General features: G+C 36.6%; 1 protein-coding gene across 3 annotated transcripts in view; it reads left to right on the top strand.

The window, feature by feature from the left end:
- Positions 1 to 15,825, top strand: part of MED13 (mediator complex subunit 13) — a 104,716-nt gene that overhangs the window by 17,271 nt on the left and 71,620 nt on the right. The gene's annotated exons all lie outside the window — the stretch shown is intronic.

Here is a 15,825-nt window from a genome sequence, read left to right as displayed (position 1 = left end):
TTTTTTTAAATTTTGAAATTTTACAGACAGCATCTGGGAGTAGGGGGAGGGTGAGAGAGAATTTTAAGCAGGCTCTAGGAGGCTGACACAGGGCTCCATCTCACAACCCTGACTGAGATCATGACCTGAATCCAAATCAGGAGTCAGATTCTTAATTGATTGAGCCACCCAGATGCCCCAAGAACTTGTTTAAACATTCTTAAAAAGAATTAATACAGTTGTCTGGGGCAGTGGGTGACTCAGTAGTTAAGCGACCAACTCTTGATTTCAACTCCGGTCATGATCTCAGGGTTAGGGGATTGGCTGCTAAGGTTCCACATAAGGCCTCTGTGCTCAGTGGGGAGTCTGAGATTCTCTCTCCCTCTGCCCCACCCCCTGCTTATGGGCTCTCTTGTGCATGCTCTGTAAATAAGTTAGTAAATCTTAAAAAAATATAATTGTCAAGGAAGGAAGTTGGTATTGTGAAACTGGTTTCATTTGAACAAAGGAGAAAATATTTCTGACCTTTTCTTTCTTCTTCCTTCCTTTATCCCCCTTAAATATAGATTCTTATCTAATAATGTGAATTTCAGTGTAGCTAGTTATCTGATTAACAGTTTTCAGGGACTGAAAGAGAGAAAATGGAGTTAAATCTAGTGGTATAACTAGGTTAGCTGTAAAGAACCCTTCAACTGTATAGGTAATTAACCAAGAAATTTAAGAAGTTATTAGGGTAATTAACACTAAGAAATTTAAAAGAATTGCTTTTAAATCTGCCATCTTCAGGTATTATTAAAAGAATGAACAGTGTTTTGTCTTAACAGTTTAGATGTTTTCCTGCAGTGTAGGAAACTAGATCAGATGCAGTTGCTGTGTTTGTTAGTGAAGCCACAGGTAAATGGCTGTAATAAGTACCAATGACTTATTGTAGTTTTAAGTGTTATCTCAGTAAAAAGGCATCACAAACTTGTGATGTTTAAGTGTACATTAGGATAAGGTTATTTTGAAGAAGAACCTAAGTTTGTGCTTCATTGGCTTTTTGTCATTTAAATTTATTATAGCAGTTGAGCTGAATGGCCAGTTAAGTTTGTTTATTTAGTAAGAGTTTTAAATGCTTATAGGAAGGTACACAGAGTAGAAAGATATTAATAAGGATTTTTTTAAGACTGTTGGTTTATGTCTTCCAGTATGAATTTACATAGGAGGTCTGCTAGTTAAGTGGCAGTTGAGATTGTATAGGAGAGTTAATAGGCGACATTTAATATATAATTTTACTCTGTGCCCTCAACTACAGATATAGCCATATAATTAATTTCTGTGGAAAAAAATGTATTGTTCCGTTGGTAAACCTGCTTTGAGTTTTTACTCTACTGTTTAGCCTCAATTTTATTTATTTTTATTTTTTTTAAAGATTTTATTTATTTATTTAACAGAGATCACAAGTAGGCAGAGGGGCAGGCAGAGAGAGAAAAAGGGAAGCAGGCTCCCCGCTGGGCAGAGAGCCTGATTCAGGGCTGGATCCCAGGACCCTGGGATCATGACCTGAGCCGAAGGCAGAGGCTTTCACCCACTGAGCCACCCAGGCGCCCCTAGCCTCAATTTTAAAAGACAGTATAGAATATCTGTATATCATGTATATATCTGTGTGTATAATCACATGTGTATGCAAATAGGATAGAATAAATTTTTGCTGAATATAACATAGGAGATTGGATCAAATGTCTGGTTCTGTATTTTTTTTTTTAAGATTTTATTTATTAGAGAGTGTGCGTGTGTGTGTGAGAGAGAGAGTGTGTGAGAGGGGAGGGAGAGAGAATCTCAAGCAGACTCACACTGAACGTGGAGCCCCATATGGGGCTTGATCCCGTGACCCTGAGATTATGACCTGAGCCAAAATCGGGCGTTGGATGCTTAACTGACTAAGCCATCCAGGTGCCCCAGGTTCTGTATGTTCTATGCCCTTATTTTGGGTTCTGGAGTTAAGGGTTAAGTGTTAGCAAAGAGTCTGGCCCACAGGAAGAGATTTTGGTCTTGTGGGATGAAGCCGGTAAAGTTCACAGGAAGGAGAGGAGTAATTCCTAAGTATTCATAGAGTTAATTGTAACTAGAATATTAGGGCAAAATAAGGACATTTAATCCTTGCCTATTTATTTATTTTATTTATTTATTCAAAAGATTTTATTTATTTATTTGACAGAGAGAGATTGCAAGTAGGCAGAGAGAGAGGGGAAGCAGGCTCCCTGCTGAGCATAGAGCCCGATGTAGGGCTCAATCCCAGGACTCTGAGATCATGACCTGAGCTGAAGGCAGAGGCTTAACCCACTGAGCCACCCAAGCACCCCTATTTATTTTGTTTTTAAAGCTCTTATTTGTTTGACAGAGAAACAGCAAGAGAGGGAACACAGGCAGGGGGAGAGGGAGAGGGAAAAGCAGGCTTTCCGCCAAGCAGGGAGCCCAATGGCGGGGCTCGAGTCCAGGTGCTGGGATCATGGCCTGAGCCGAAGGTGGATGCTTTAACAACTGAGTCACCCAAGCACCCTTTTTAAAAAAAAAAATTATTTTAATTTTAAAGATGCTTTAGATCTGTGCTGTTTAGGATAGTAGCTGCTATTTAAATTTCAATTACTTAAAGAAATAAAATTACAATTCAGTTTCTTAGTTTCACTGGCTACATTTCAAGTTCTCCTGGACTAGTGGCTATTGTATTGGGTAATGTAGATATAGAGTATTTCCTTCATAGCCGAAAGTTCTTTTGGATAATGTTATTTACAGCAGAGCCTTTCCCTTATTATTAAAATAATACTTTAGGAGCTTTACTAAAGAAGTTGGTCAAGGTTGTTTTTGTTTTTAAGGCACTAGATGAAAGACTATACTTTAAATTTCACCCATAGAACTGTGTTTATCCTCCACTACACCTTTGGCTTTTACACAGTTCTTTTATCTCTAATATTTTAATTAAATGTGAGTAATACAAGATTTAAGTTTCCTCTAGTTATATTATTAACCATTTTTATATAGCTTTAGGATTTCCTTTGGTTGGGTTCCTTAATACCTCTGAAAACTTGAACTTCTAGGGAAGCTAAGAGCAATCATGTTTTCTAAGGACTCATTTTCTTTCTTCCTGCCTTCTAAGGTAGCAGTGTCCTGTAAAAATACAATGTGAATCACATATGTAATTTTAAATCTTCTAGTAGGCACATTAAAGAAGGTAAAACAAAAACCCAGCTGAGATATATTTAGCTCAGTATCTAAAATATTTTAGCATGTAATTAATTATGCAAAGAATATTAGTGAGATATTTTACTTTTTTTTAATAATTTTTTTAAGTTTAATGTATATTCTATACTTAGAGTACATCTCCATTTGGATTGCCCGCATTTTATGTGCTCAGTAGTCATATATATATTGGCTGTTGCATTAACAGCATTTCTAGGGCTTCAAGCCCAACTGAGCTTGATATAATGTTTATTGGTAAAAGATGTTTTCTAACCGGGGCACCTCGGTAGCTTAGTTGATCAAGTGTCTGCCTTTGGCTCAGGTCATGATCTCAGGGTCCTGGGATTGAGCCCTGCTCTCCCTCTCCTCCACCACCACCCTGCTTATGCTCTCATGCGTGTGCTCTCTTTCTCTGTCAAATAAATAAATAAATAAAATCTTAAAAAAAAAAAGATTTTCTAACTGGTCTTCAAGTCCTCTTGGAATTGTATTCTAATATTTTAAAAGATTTCATTCATCCATTTATTTTAGAGAGTGAGAGCATGAGTGTGCAAGCAGTGGGAAGGTCAGAGGGAGGGGGGAGAGAGAGAATCTCAAGCAGACTCCATAACCATGAGGAGCCCAATATGGGGCTTTATCCTATGACCCTGAGACTGCCACTGGAGCTGAAACTAAGAGTCAGACGCCCGACTGACTGGAGTCACCCAGGCACCCCATATGCTAAATTTTGAGTGTGATCTAGACTCTAAAAGATAGGGGAAACCTTCACCTTATCTCAAGATACCCACTATTTGCCCAGTTGGGCATAGTTGCTGTCTTTTTTTTTGCCTCTCTGCAGCCTATGTTGGTTTGTTGTTAATGTCTTATCAAGATTATTATGCATCCTATTTTCTGAAACCTTAAGTGATGATATAATAGTACTTATGACCCATGAAATTTCTCTGATGCTTGAGTCATGAGGATTTGCATGATCAGTTGTCTACATTCTCATGCTTTCCAGAAACATTTATGAGAAAAATTAAGTGCTAAGACCTTACTTTTTTTCCTCTCTGTTAAGCTTTTCTTACTATCATTTCTTACATGATTTTTGCCATAGACTCCTATAAATTTGTCCTTTTGAACTATTGGTTTCAGATATGAATAATAATAGGGAAGTTTTGTTTCTGAAGGGGAGAAGGTAGTGAGAAACCGTTGCTTAAGCAGAACTGGCCAGGTTCTGTTTAGAATTAGGGCTTAACATTAACTCATTTCTTACAACTTTGTTCCTCCAGTTTTACAGTTGGTAAATCTAAAGCACAGAGAGGCTAAGTCACTTATCCAAGGTTATATAGCTTACTAATAATGAAAAATGAAACAGATTTGGGACCCTGTAGACCAACCGTACCTTCTCTTCCTACATCTTTTTTTTTTTTAAAGATTGTAATTTTTTGAGAGAGAGAAAGGGAGTACGCATGCCCACAAATGACTGGGGGGAGGGGCACGGGAGGAGGAACAAGCAGGCTCCCCCCAGAGCAGAAAGCCCAATCTCTGACCAGGGGCCTGGGATGATGACCTGAGCCAAAGGCCGATGCTTACCCAACTGAACCACCAGGTGTCCTCTGCCTACATCTTTTTAAAGTGATAGAAAGTAGTTAAAACAGAATACTTAAAAATTTCTTATATTGGGGAAATACAGGAATATAAAGAGTACTTGGAGAACACTTGAAGCTGTAAGCCGGAATATCATTGCTTTCTAAGGATTCTTTACTGTGTAGTTTAATATGTTCACTCAGTGAGCAGAAGTATATCCAAAATTCACAGATGAGGTGTTCTTCTGGATTTTAATAAAGGTCTCTTGTTCATGGAGGTATGTTCAGAATACCTAATGTTGAAGTTAATAACTATAAATTTAAAAAATAAAAATGTTATGAGAGGTACAAAAATATAGATGAATGCAGTAGTGAAACTTGTTGGGATGTGGAATACTGTTGAGATTCAAAAATACTGATGCCCTTTTTTAAATTTTGGGAGTAGAGCCTAGGCTTTGAAATTTTAAAAAGATCTCCAGGTTATTGTGATAAAAAAGAGGTCCAGAAACTATTGAAATTAATGGGATCATATACCATTTTTCATTATGTTCAGTGGCATCAAGTATATTCACCTTGCTGTCCAGCTATCACCACTATATACAGAACCTTTTTTCATCATCCCACATTGAATATCTGTCCATTAAAGAACTCCTTATTTTCCCTTTCTTTCAGCTGCTGGTAACCACCATTCTACCTTGTGTCTGAATTTGTTCTATTTACTTTATATAACTGGAGTTAACATAGTATTTGTCCTTTTGTGTCTGGCTTATTTCATTTAGCATAATGTTCTAAGGTTCTCATTCTTGTTATAGTACACACCACAGTTTCTTTTTTTCATTTTTGGGGGATGGGGAGGGACAGAGGGAGAGGGAAAGAGAATGCCAAGCAGGTTCCACACCCAGCACAGAGCCCTGGCATGGAGCCTGACACAGGGCTCTCTATCTCACAACTCCAAGATCATGACCTGAGCTGAAATCAAGAGTTGGACACCTAAGCAAGTGACCTATCTAGGGAACCCATAATTTCATTTCTTTTTAAGGGTGAATGATATTCCATTGTATTTTTATATTACATCTTGTTTATATATTCATCGGTCAGTAGACGATTGGGTTTTTCCACTCTTTGTTATGAATAATGCTGTCTTATATATTGATGTGCGAATTTCTTTCAGATCCCTGCTTTTAGTTCTTTCGGGAATATATTTAGAAGTGGAATTGTTAGATCATACAGTAACTCTGTGTTTGATTTTTTTATTTTCTTTTTTAAGGAATTGCCGTACTTCTTCATAGTAGCTGCACCATTTTACATTCCCGCTAGGAGGGTTCCAGCTTTTCCACATCTTCACCAACACTTGTTTTCTAAAATGTTTTATTTAATAATAGCCATCGTATGGGTTGAAATGGTATATCATAGTTACGATTTGCATTTCCTTACTGATTAGTGTTGAGCATCTTTTCATGTGCTTGTGGTCATTTGTATATCTTCTTTGGAGAAATATGTGTTTAAGTCCTTTGTCCATTTTGGTTAGGATGACAATGGTTTTTGAGAGAGAAAATGCTCTAGCAGGGTTTGGCGATTGAGGGAGAGGGAGAGAGAATCTTAAGCAGGCTCAGTGCCTAGCATAGAGCTTGACACAGGGATCTCATGACCCTGAGATCCTGACCTGTGCTGAAATCAAGAATTAGACACTGAACCAACCAAGCCAGGCAGGGGCTCCAGGAAGACTAGGGTTTTAAGTCATCATTGTCTTTAGTTTTATGATTTAAGACAAGCCCTTTAACTTCTTTGTGCCTTGAGTTCCCTAACAGCAAAATGGGATATCATCTTTCTGTATCTACCTAACAGAAGTACTAAAAATAAATTAGATATGGCCCCTGCTAAAGCAGTATACATATTAAACTTCTGTATGCATAATTGGGTTCTTACAAAACCCCTTAGAGACCTACTTTTCGCTTTACGTCAGCCGAATTTTTCTAATTTAAAAGTTACGATGGCACTTATTTGTGGAACATAAGGAATAGCATGGAGGACATAAGGAGATGGAAGGGAAAAATGAAGAGGGGAAATCAGAGTGGGAGACGAACCATGGGAGACTATGGACTTGGGGAATCAAACTGAGGGTTTTAGAGGGGAGGGGGGATGGGGGCATGGGGGAATGGGGGAATGGGTAGGCTGGATGAAAGGTGTTAAGGGAGGGCACATATTGCATGGAGCACTGGGTGTCATATGCAAAGAATGAGTCATGGAACACTATGTCAAAAACTAATGATGTACTGTATGGTGACTAACATAATAAAAAATTATATTAAAAAACATTTCAGTATACAGTAAAAAAATAATAAACAAACGTTACTATGGTCAAATACTCATCGGGCATACGGAAAGGCTATATTGGACCTTCATCTTAATGGGCCTTGGTGTTCATATATACCAAATTATATTTATTTTTCTAAATAATATTTACTAGACTCTAAGTAATGTACTTTAAAAAATATTTTCCAAATTATAATCTTTTTACGAAAATTTTTAGTCACATTATTTGCTTTTTATGTCATGGCAAAAATCTATTTAGAATATCCTTTTTAATTCTCATTTAATATTTTACATATGAAATGAAACAGTTGGAAACTGTATTTTTAAGAACTATACTTCACTGATTAAAAGCAGTAAATATGATACAAGATTCAGGTTTCCTAGCCTCTTTGTCTTTTAAAGATAAAGAACATGAGACTGTTTTATGTTTTAGGTGGTTGCTTATACTTGCAAATGTTCTTGGAAATATTTGCAATTCAGATTTTAAAATCTATTCAGTTACTGAATAAGCACACAGCACTCATAATCATTTTTATAGAATACTTGATCCCTAAAACCAAGTTGTAATTTCTCTGTGTAATAGGTTATTCTTACTGGAGTAACTTTTTAATAAATGTTTTCTTTTGACATAAGTATTTTTAGTTAGTAATTCCCCTTTAAGCTCAGAATTTTCCCCTTTATTGAGAAATATTTGTCTTCTGAAGTTACCTAAAAAGTTTTTTACCATTTTAATGGTAAGAAATACATAGTCATTCTAACCAGTTGAATATGAATTTTTCTTAACTTTTTTCAGCATTTTTTCAGAACTTATTACCTTCTTTTTGTTGTTTAGAGAAAGAAATGCTTTGAAAATTGATTTCTGCTTGTTTTATGTCAATACATAAAATGGGCATATCCTCAGAAATTAAACATTAGTGGTTTGCTAAGACAAAAGTACTGTTTAGGAATTATATATTTATATGCTCTGTTACTCAACCTTAACAATTACAGAAGAACTGTATCAAAAGAGGACATTCAAAGAAAGATAAGTACAAATATGACTATGCATTTCCATATATAGTAACAAAACTTTTGCATATACACTTGTTTACTTTAGATGCCTTCTTTGAGAAAAATGTATAGAAGCTTAGGAGTAATATTTGAAAATCCTAATGTTTCAGCTGGTACATGTATTTTTAACAAAGGGTATTAGAATCACACTCTTGATTTCTTTTTTTTCCTTGAAGCTGTTATATATAGGCCATACCATCACTTTGTTGAGAAATAGTACTATTTTCTAGCCTGACTGTATTCTCTCTAAGTTATGCTTATAAACCAGGTTTTTTTTCTTAGTTCATCTCTTTTTCTTTTTAGTACCTATCAAATATAACTGGTAGTAATCAAATTACATTTTGACTTGATCTTCGTTCTCCAACTCTGTAAATTCATTAGGCACATTTTCTGCTTTCTAGATTATTTCAGGCAACAGTTTTTTTGTTTTTTTTTTTAAGATTTTATTTATTAGAGAGAGTATGAGCTGGGGGAAGGGGCAGAAGGAGAGGGAGAAGCAGACTCCTAGCTGAGCAGGGAACCCAGTGCAGGGTTTGCTCCCAGGACTCTGGGATCATGACCTGAGCCGGAGGAAGACACTTAACCTACTGAGCCATCCAGGAGCCCCTTCGGGCAACCATTCTACAATGTATTTCTCCATTATATAACATGGGTCACAATATAATAATTTCCTCATCACTTTTTAGTGTGTTATGTTCCTTGCTATCAGTCACAGGTCCCCAAACCAGTGCCACATACTTAGATTTTTGTCATGGTAGACCTTTTTTTTTTTGCCATTTTCCATATCAGCCACTGTTGTGTAACAAAGTCCTGCCAGAACATGGAGGCTTAACACGGCAGTTATATATTCTCATTAATATATCTGCTGGTCAGCTGGGGGTTAGCCAGTTTAGTCCACATTGTAAACTATATAGGTGAGTAAAGGTATATTTCATATGATTCTTGTGGCAATGAAAGAAGCATTGAAAGGCAATCCAGATTGTATAAGCATGTTTTAAGCTTCTGCTTGGCCAAAGCAAGTCACAAAGCAAGCCTGAGTCAAGGTTGGGGAAATATATTTCACCTCTAATGGGAGAAACTGCAGTGTTACACCTAAGAGCCTTAATGAAGAGAGGGTGAGCAAAACATAATTACAAAGCTACAGTAATCAAACAGTATGGTAATAGCATACAGACCAGGTAAGCCAATGGAGTAGAAAGTCCAGAAATTAGTGTGCAAGAAAATGTTTGCAAATTATATATCTGATAAGGGGTTAATATCTAGCATGTGCAAATAACTACAACGCAACAACAAAGTCAAGTAACCCAATTTAAAATTGGGTGAAAGACTTGAAAAGATTTCTTCAACGATACAGGGATGGTCAATAGCATATAAAAAGATGGTCAACATCACTAATCAGAAATGCAAGTCATATCTGTTAGGATGGCTACTATCAAAAAAAATGAAAACTAACAAGTATTAAGATAGAGAAATTGGAACCCTTGTTCATTGTTGATGGGATTGTTAAATGATACAACCACTGTGGAAAACATTTATGGAGGTTCCTCAAAAAGTTAAAAATAGAACTACCATATAATCCAGCAGTCCTACTTCTAAGAGAATTGAAAGGATCCTTTTTGTTTTCTTTTTAGAGTTTTATTTAAATTCTAGTTAATTAACATATAGTGTAATACTATTTTCAGAAGTATACTTTAGTGTTTCATCACATGTAACACTCAGTACTTATCACAAGTGCCCTCCTTAATACCCATCACCCACTTAGCCCATCCCCCTTCTCACCACCCTTCCAGCAACCTTCAGTTTGTTCTCTGTAGTTGAGAGTCTGTTTTATGGTTTGCCTCTCTACCACACACCCCCTTCTACCACACACCCCCTTAATATGTTCTGCTTTTTAAACTCCCCATGTGAGCGAAATCGTTAGGTATGTGTCTTTCCCTGACTGACTTATTAGCATAATATGCTCTAGCTCCATCCACCTTGTTGCAAAGGGCAAGATTTCATTCAGTTTTATGGCTGAGTAAGATTCCATTGTGTATGTGTACTACAACTTTATCCATTCACAGTTGGTGGATTTGGGGCTCTTTTCATAATTGGCTATTATTGATAATGCTGCTGTAAACATCAGGTTGCGTGTATCCCTTTGAATCAGTTTTTGTATTTTTTTTATCCTTTGGCTAAATACCTAGGAGTATGATTGCTGGGTCATAGGATAGTTGAATTTTTAACTTTTTGAGGAACCTCCATGCTGTTTTCCAGAGTGGCTGTACCAGTTTGCATTCCTACCAACAGTGTAAGAACCTTCCCCTTTCTCGGCATCCTCACCAGCACCCGTTGTTTCTTGTGTTGTTAATTTTAGCCATTCTGACTGGTGTGAGGTGGCATCCCATTGTAGTTTTGTTTCTATTTCCCTGATGTTTAGTGATGTTGAGCATCTTTTCCTGTGTCTGTTAGCCATCTAGATGTCTTCTTTGGAAAAGTTTGTTCTTGTTTTCTGCCCATTTCTTAACCGGATTGTTTGTTTTTTGGGTGTTCAGTTTGATTAGTTCTTTGTAGATTTTGGATATTAAACTTTTGTCAGATGTCATTTGCAAATATCTTCTCCCATTCTGAAGGTTGCATTTTAGTTTTGTTGATCATTTCTTTCATTGTGCGAAAGGTTGTTTTTTCATCTTGAAGTGCCTGGCTGGCTCACTGGGTTAAGTTACTGACTCTTGGTTTGCTCAGGTCATGGATCTCGGTCTCGGGATTGAGCCCTGCGTCGTGCTCTGCACTCGCTCAGAAGGGAATCTGCTTAAGGATTCTGTCCCTCCTGCCCCTGCCACCTGCTACTGCACCCTCTCTGTCTCTGTCTCTCTTATCTGTCTCAGATAAATAAATCTTAAAAAAAAGAAAAAAAAAAGCCTTTTATCTTGGTGAAGTCTCAGTAGTTTGTTTTTGCCTTTTTTTCCCTTGCCTCTGGAGATGCATCTAGTAAGAAGTTGTTACAGCCAATGTCAAAAGAGGTTGCTGCCTGTGTTCTCTAGAATTTTGAAGGATTCTTGTGTCACATTTAGGTCTTCCATCCATTTTAAATTTATTTTTATGTATGGTGAAAGAAAGTGGTCCAGTTTCGTTTCTTTTTTGCATGTGGCTGTCTAGTTTTCTCAACACCATTTGTTGAAGAGATTGTCTGTTTTCTGTTGGATATTTTTTCCTGCTTCATTGAAGATGAGTTGGCTATATAGTTCTAGATCTGTTTCTGGGTTTTCTCTTCTGTTCCATTGATCTGTGTGTCTGTTTTTGTGCTAGTACCACACTGTCTTGACTATGGGAAAACGGGATCTTGAAGAGATTTGCATACCCATGTTCATAGCAGCACTATTACCAGTAGCTAAGAGGTGTAAACAACCCAAATGTCCTTTGATGGATGAATGGTTATGCAAGCTATGTTATGTACATAGTGGATTTTTATTCACCTTTTAAAAGGAGAGAAATCCTGTCACATGCTACACCATGAATCAACCTTGAGGACATTATGTTAAGTGGGAAAAGCCGGTCACAGAGACACAAACTGTATGACTTTACTTACGTGAGGTAGATCTAAAATAGATAAATTCATAGAAACAGAAAATATAATGGTGATTGCCAGGGGCTGGAAGAAGTAGAAGGAATTGTTGTTTAATGGGTATAATTTCAGATTTGCAATATGAAAAGTTGTGGTGATTTTTTTCAAAACAATGTGAAGGGGCGGCTGGGTGGCTTAGTGGGTTCTGCCTTCAGCCCAGGTCATGATCTCAGGGTCCTGGGATGGAGCCCCTTGTCGGGCTCTCTGCTCTGCGGGGAGCTTGCTTCCCCCGCTCTCTCTGCCTGCCTCTCCGCCTACTTGTGATCTCTGTCAAATAAATAAATAAAACCTTTAAAAAAATCAATTTCATAAAAAAATCAATTTCAAAACAATGTGAATATACTTAACATTACTGAACAATACACTTAAAAATGATTAAGATGGTAAATTTTATGTTGTGTTTTTTACCATGGTTAAAGAAATGAGAAAGAAGGGGGTGAAGAATTGGAACCAATAACTCAATTTTCTACCAATATTAAAGTTATAATTCTTTTTATTAAGGAATTTACAACTTGGCAGGGGAGTTCAATTAGTTAAATAATAAGTGTGATGATAAATATTAGGATAAACATAGAGTATTATGGGAGCACGGAGATAATGTTTAAAGGAGTGTTGAAGTGGGGTGCCTGGGTGGCTGAGTCATTTAAGCATCCAACTCTTGATTTTGGCTCTCATGAGTTCTGAGATCAAGCCTGGGAAGGACTTCTCACTCAGTGGGGAGTCAACTTGAAAGATTCTTTCTCCCTCTGCCCCCTCCTCAGACTCCCTTGGACTCTTCCTCTCTCTAGAATAAATAAATCTTTAAAAAAAAAAAAAAAGGAGTGTTGAATGCTTTAGAAGTGGGGAGGAATTTGTAGTAAACAAAAGGAGGAGTTCTTGGACTAAGTACCTCTGCCTGGAAAGATTAGCAAGGATCAGATAACAAAGGGTCTAAAGTGCTGTACTATGGGGGTTTTGTTGTTTTTTGTTTTTTTTTTTCCTTAGGGCATTGGGCAACTGTTGATTTTGAGCCCCCAGTTACATGATCAGAATTAATTTTTAAAAAGATGCCTGTCAGCAGTGAAAAGCGAGAAGATAAATTAGAGATTTTAGTAGTTATTCAGAGCTTAAAAAGACAACTGACGAATCATGGATATTTAAGAACTAGAATCAGGAGTTTAGGAAAAAAGAGTTGAGGATGATTGACTTTTCTAGCTTTGGACAACTATATAGATACAGACTTGATAAGAAAAGCAATGTTTGATTAGAAATAAATTGCTCAGATACAGTATTTAGTGCGTACCTACTATGTGTCGAGGAGCTATTCTAAAATTTGTGGTATAACCTTGAATAAAGAAGACACATTCCTCCTCCAGTAGAGCTTACATTCTGGGACAGCTATAAGAAAAAAGTAAATTAAAATTTTAGGTTACGATTATTTAGCCAAAGGAAACCTATCCCAGAATAGGAATTAAAGGACAATTTAAAGTAGGGTGATTGGTAAAATCAGCATCTACAAGGTATCTGAATAAAAAACCTAATGAAAATGAACGTAGATATGTGGAGTGTTTCAGATTGAATAACAGTAGGTATAAAGGTCTGGTGTGTTTAAGGAACTGCAGAGAGGCCAGTTGAAAAGGAAAAGTAATAAAGGAAGACTTACTAGTAAGAGATAAGGTTGGAGAAGAAATAGGTATCTGGGGTAAGCCGATGTAATGTACCATGAAACATAAGGATAACTTTTGTATTGTTATCCAAGTTTGATTCTTTTCCACTTAAGAATCAAAGTTTGTTATCATTACCTAGGTCTTGTTGAGACGGTCTCATAGATCCTGTACCTGGTTTTTATGAGACTGACCCGCTGCCTACTGCGCTAAGGCGGCAGTGGCTCTGTACCTGGTTTTTAAATAGCACTAAACATAACAGTAATTAAGTGTGTATTTATTATAGTGCCATGTGCTTAGCCATAAAATATTTGTTGAATAAAGGAATAATACTTGCTTTCATCTGGTGGCTTAGATTTGAAATCATTTAGATTTGAATATAATACTAAGTTTAATGCAGAGTTCTTTTGAATGTGTGTACATGTTCTGCTTTAAGCATTTGGAGTTAGGTTAACCTATGTGTTTGGTACTTTTCCCCCTGTTTTACAGTATGCATGCCTTACCATTGCTGGAAAGCAAAGATAAAATTGTCTTTATTTTATTTATTTATTTATTTTTTATTTTTTTTAATTTGACAGACAGAGATCACAAGTAGGCAGAGAGGCAGGCAGAGAGAGAGAGAGGAGGAAGCAGGCTCCCTGCAGAGCAGAGAGCCTGATGCGTGGCTCAATCCCAGGACCCTGGGATCATGACCTGAGCCGAAGGCAGAGGCTTTAACCCACTGAGCCACCCAGCCGCCCCAAAATTGTCTTTATTTTAAATGGGTATTAGAAATGGTCTGCTTTTTGATGGACAGGTCTCAAAAAGTTACTAGTTAAGTCTCTTGATGATTATTTTAGATTTTACTTTATACCTAAGCAAATGTCTGTAGGCTTTGTAATTAGTCAACCAATAGCTGTTCCAATAGGATTGGTCTTCGATAAGTAACAAGTTTAATATATAATTTAATAAATTTAATAATTAAAGTAATTTTATTTCATATTTTAAAACTATTTGGCTTTATCATTTATGGTTCAGTAAACCTGAAAGGAAAGAATCTATTGGCTAAATGCAGGGTGGTATCTTGGATTGGATCCTGAAACCGAAAAATGGTCAAGTGGAAAATCTAGTGAAATCCAAATAAGGACTGGAATTAATGTACTAGTGTTAATTACTTGTTTGATGGATATAGCATTGTTATGTAAGATGTTTAACTTCAAGAGAAACTGGGTTGGGTAAAGGATATATGAGAACTGTCTATGATACCTTTGCAACTTTTCTGTAAATTTGAAGTTATTCCAAAAATAAGATTTTTAATTTTAATTTTTATTTATTTATTTTTAAGGATTTTATTTATTTATTTGAGGGAGAGAGAGAAAGATCACAAATAGGCAGAGGCAGGTGAGGTGGGGGTGGGAGCAGGCTCCCTGCTGAGCAGAGAGCGCCTGATGTGGGGCTTGATCCCGGAACCCTGAGATCATGATCTGAGCCGAAGGCAGAGGCTTAACTCCCTGAGCCACCCAGGCGCCCCAGTAAGTTTATTTAAAAAAAAAAAAAAAAAAAAAAGGGCAACAAAATCTGTTGGGGTGGGGAAAGATATAGTAAGTATTGATTAAGTAATTCATAATTTTTATAAAAGATTGTATATGCATTTATTTGAGAGGGAGAAACAGAGACTCCCTGCTGAGTGGAGAGCCCCAAGCAGAGCTTGATCCCAGGATCCTGAGATCATGCCCTGAACTGAAGGCAAATGTTTAACCAAGACTGAGCCACCCAGGTACCCCAAAATTCATAATTTTTAAAAATTTAAAAATAATACACTTAAAGCAGTATAGAATAATATAAATTTTGAAAACCTAAAGATCCCTGCTTAATTACTTTAGTCCCATTCCCTAGAAGTAACCAGGTTTAGTTTTCCATCTTTGTGTTTTAACTTTTTTGCTTACTACTTCTAGTGGTTATTGCCATAATTACAGAGGTGCTTATACCTCTAGACCTTGATCTATCAACTTTAGACAGTATCTACTGATTATTTACCATGAAAGATAAGATTGGTTTATTAGTGATAGTATTGTCAATTTTTCTGTTGGTTATCTTTTTAACTTGAGAGATAGCTTAAATTTCAGTTTCTTAATATTTCTGTCAACTTCAGACAATCTGTTGGCTCCCTGATATATATAAAGTGAAGAAATTCTCAACTCTGCAGTACTCATCACCTCTTTCTGACATTTTATTTTCCCACTTTGCTAGCTATAGTATTACTTTTACTGTAACTTATTTTTTTGTGCCCTTGTCCAGAAATAATTCAAGAGGGCTTATAGATAGATAACAAAAGCATTTTGGCTTATAATGGTTATGTTTTAAAGAACTGGTTCTTTAAGACAAATTATTTTTTTTTTCCTTCCTTAAGATTTTATTTATTTATTTGGCACAGAGAGAGACAACATGTGCACAAGCAGGGGGAGAGGCAGGC

This window comes from Lontra canadensis, unplaced genomic scaffold, assembly GCF_010015895.1.
Source record: "Lontra canadensis isolate GAN:19392208 unplaced genomic scaffold, GSC_riverotter_1.0 scaffold43, whole genome shotgun sequence".
Lineage (NCBI taxonomy): Eukaryota > Metazoa > Chordata > Mammalia > Carnivora > Mustelidae > Lontra > Lontra canadensis.
This window is presented reverse-complemented; position numbering and strand designations above follow the sequence as displayed.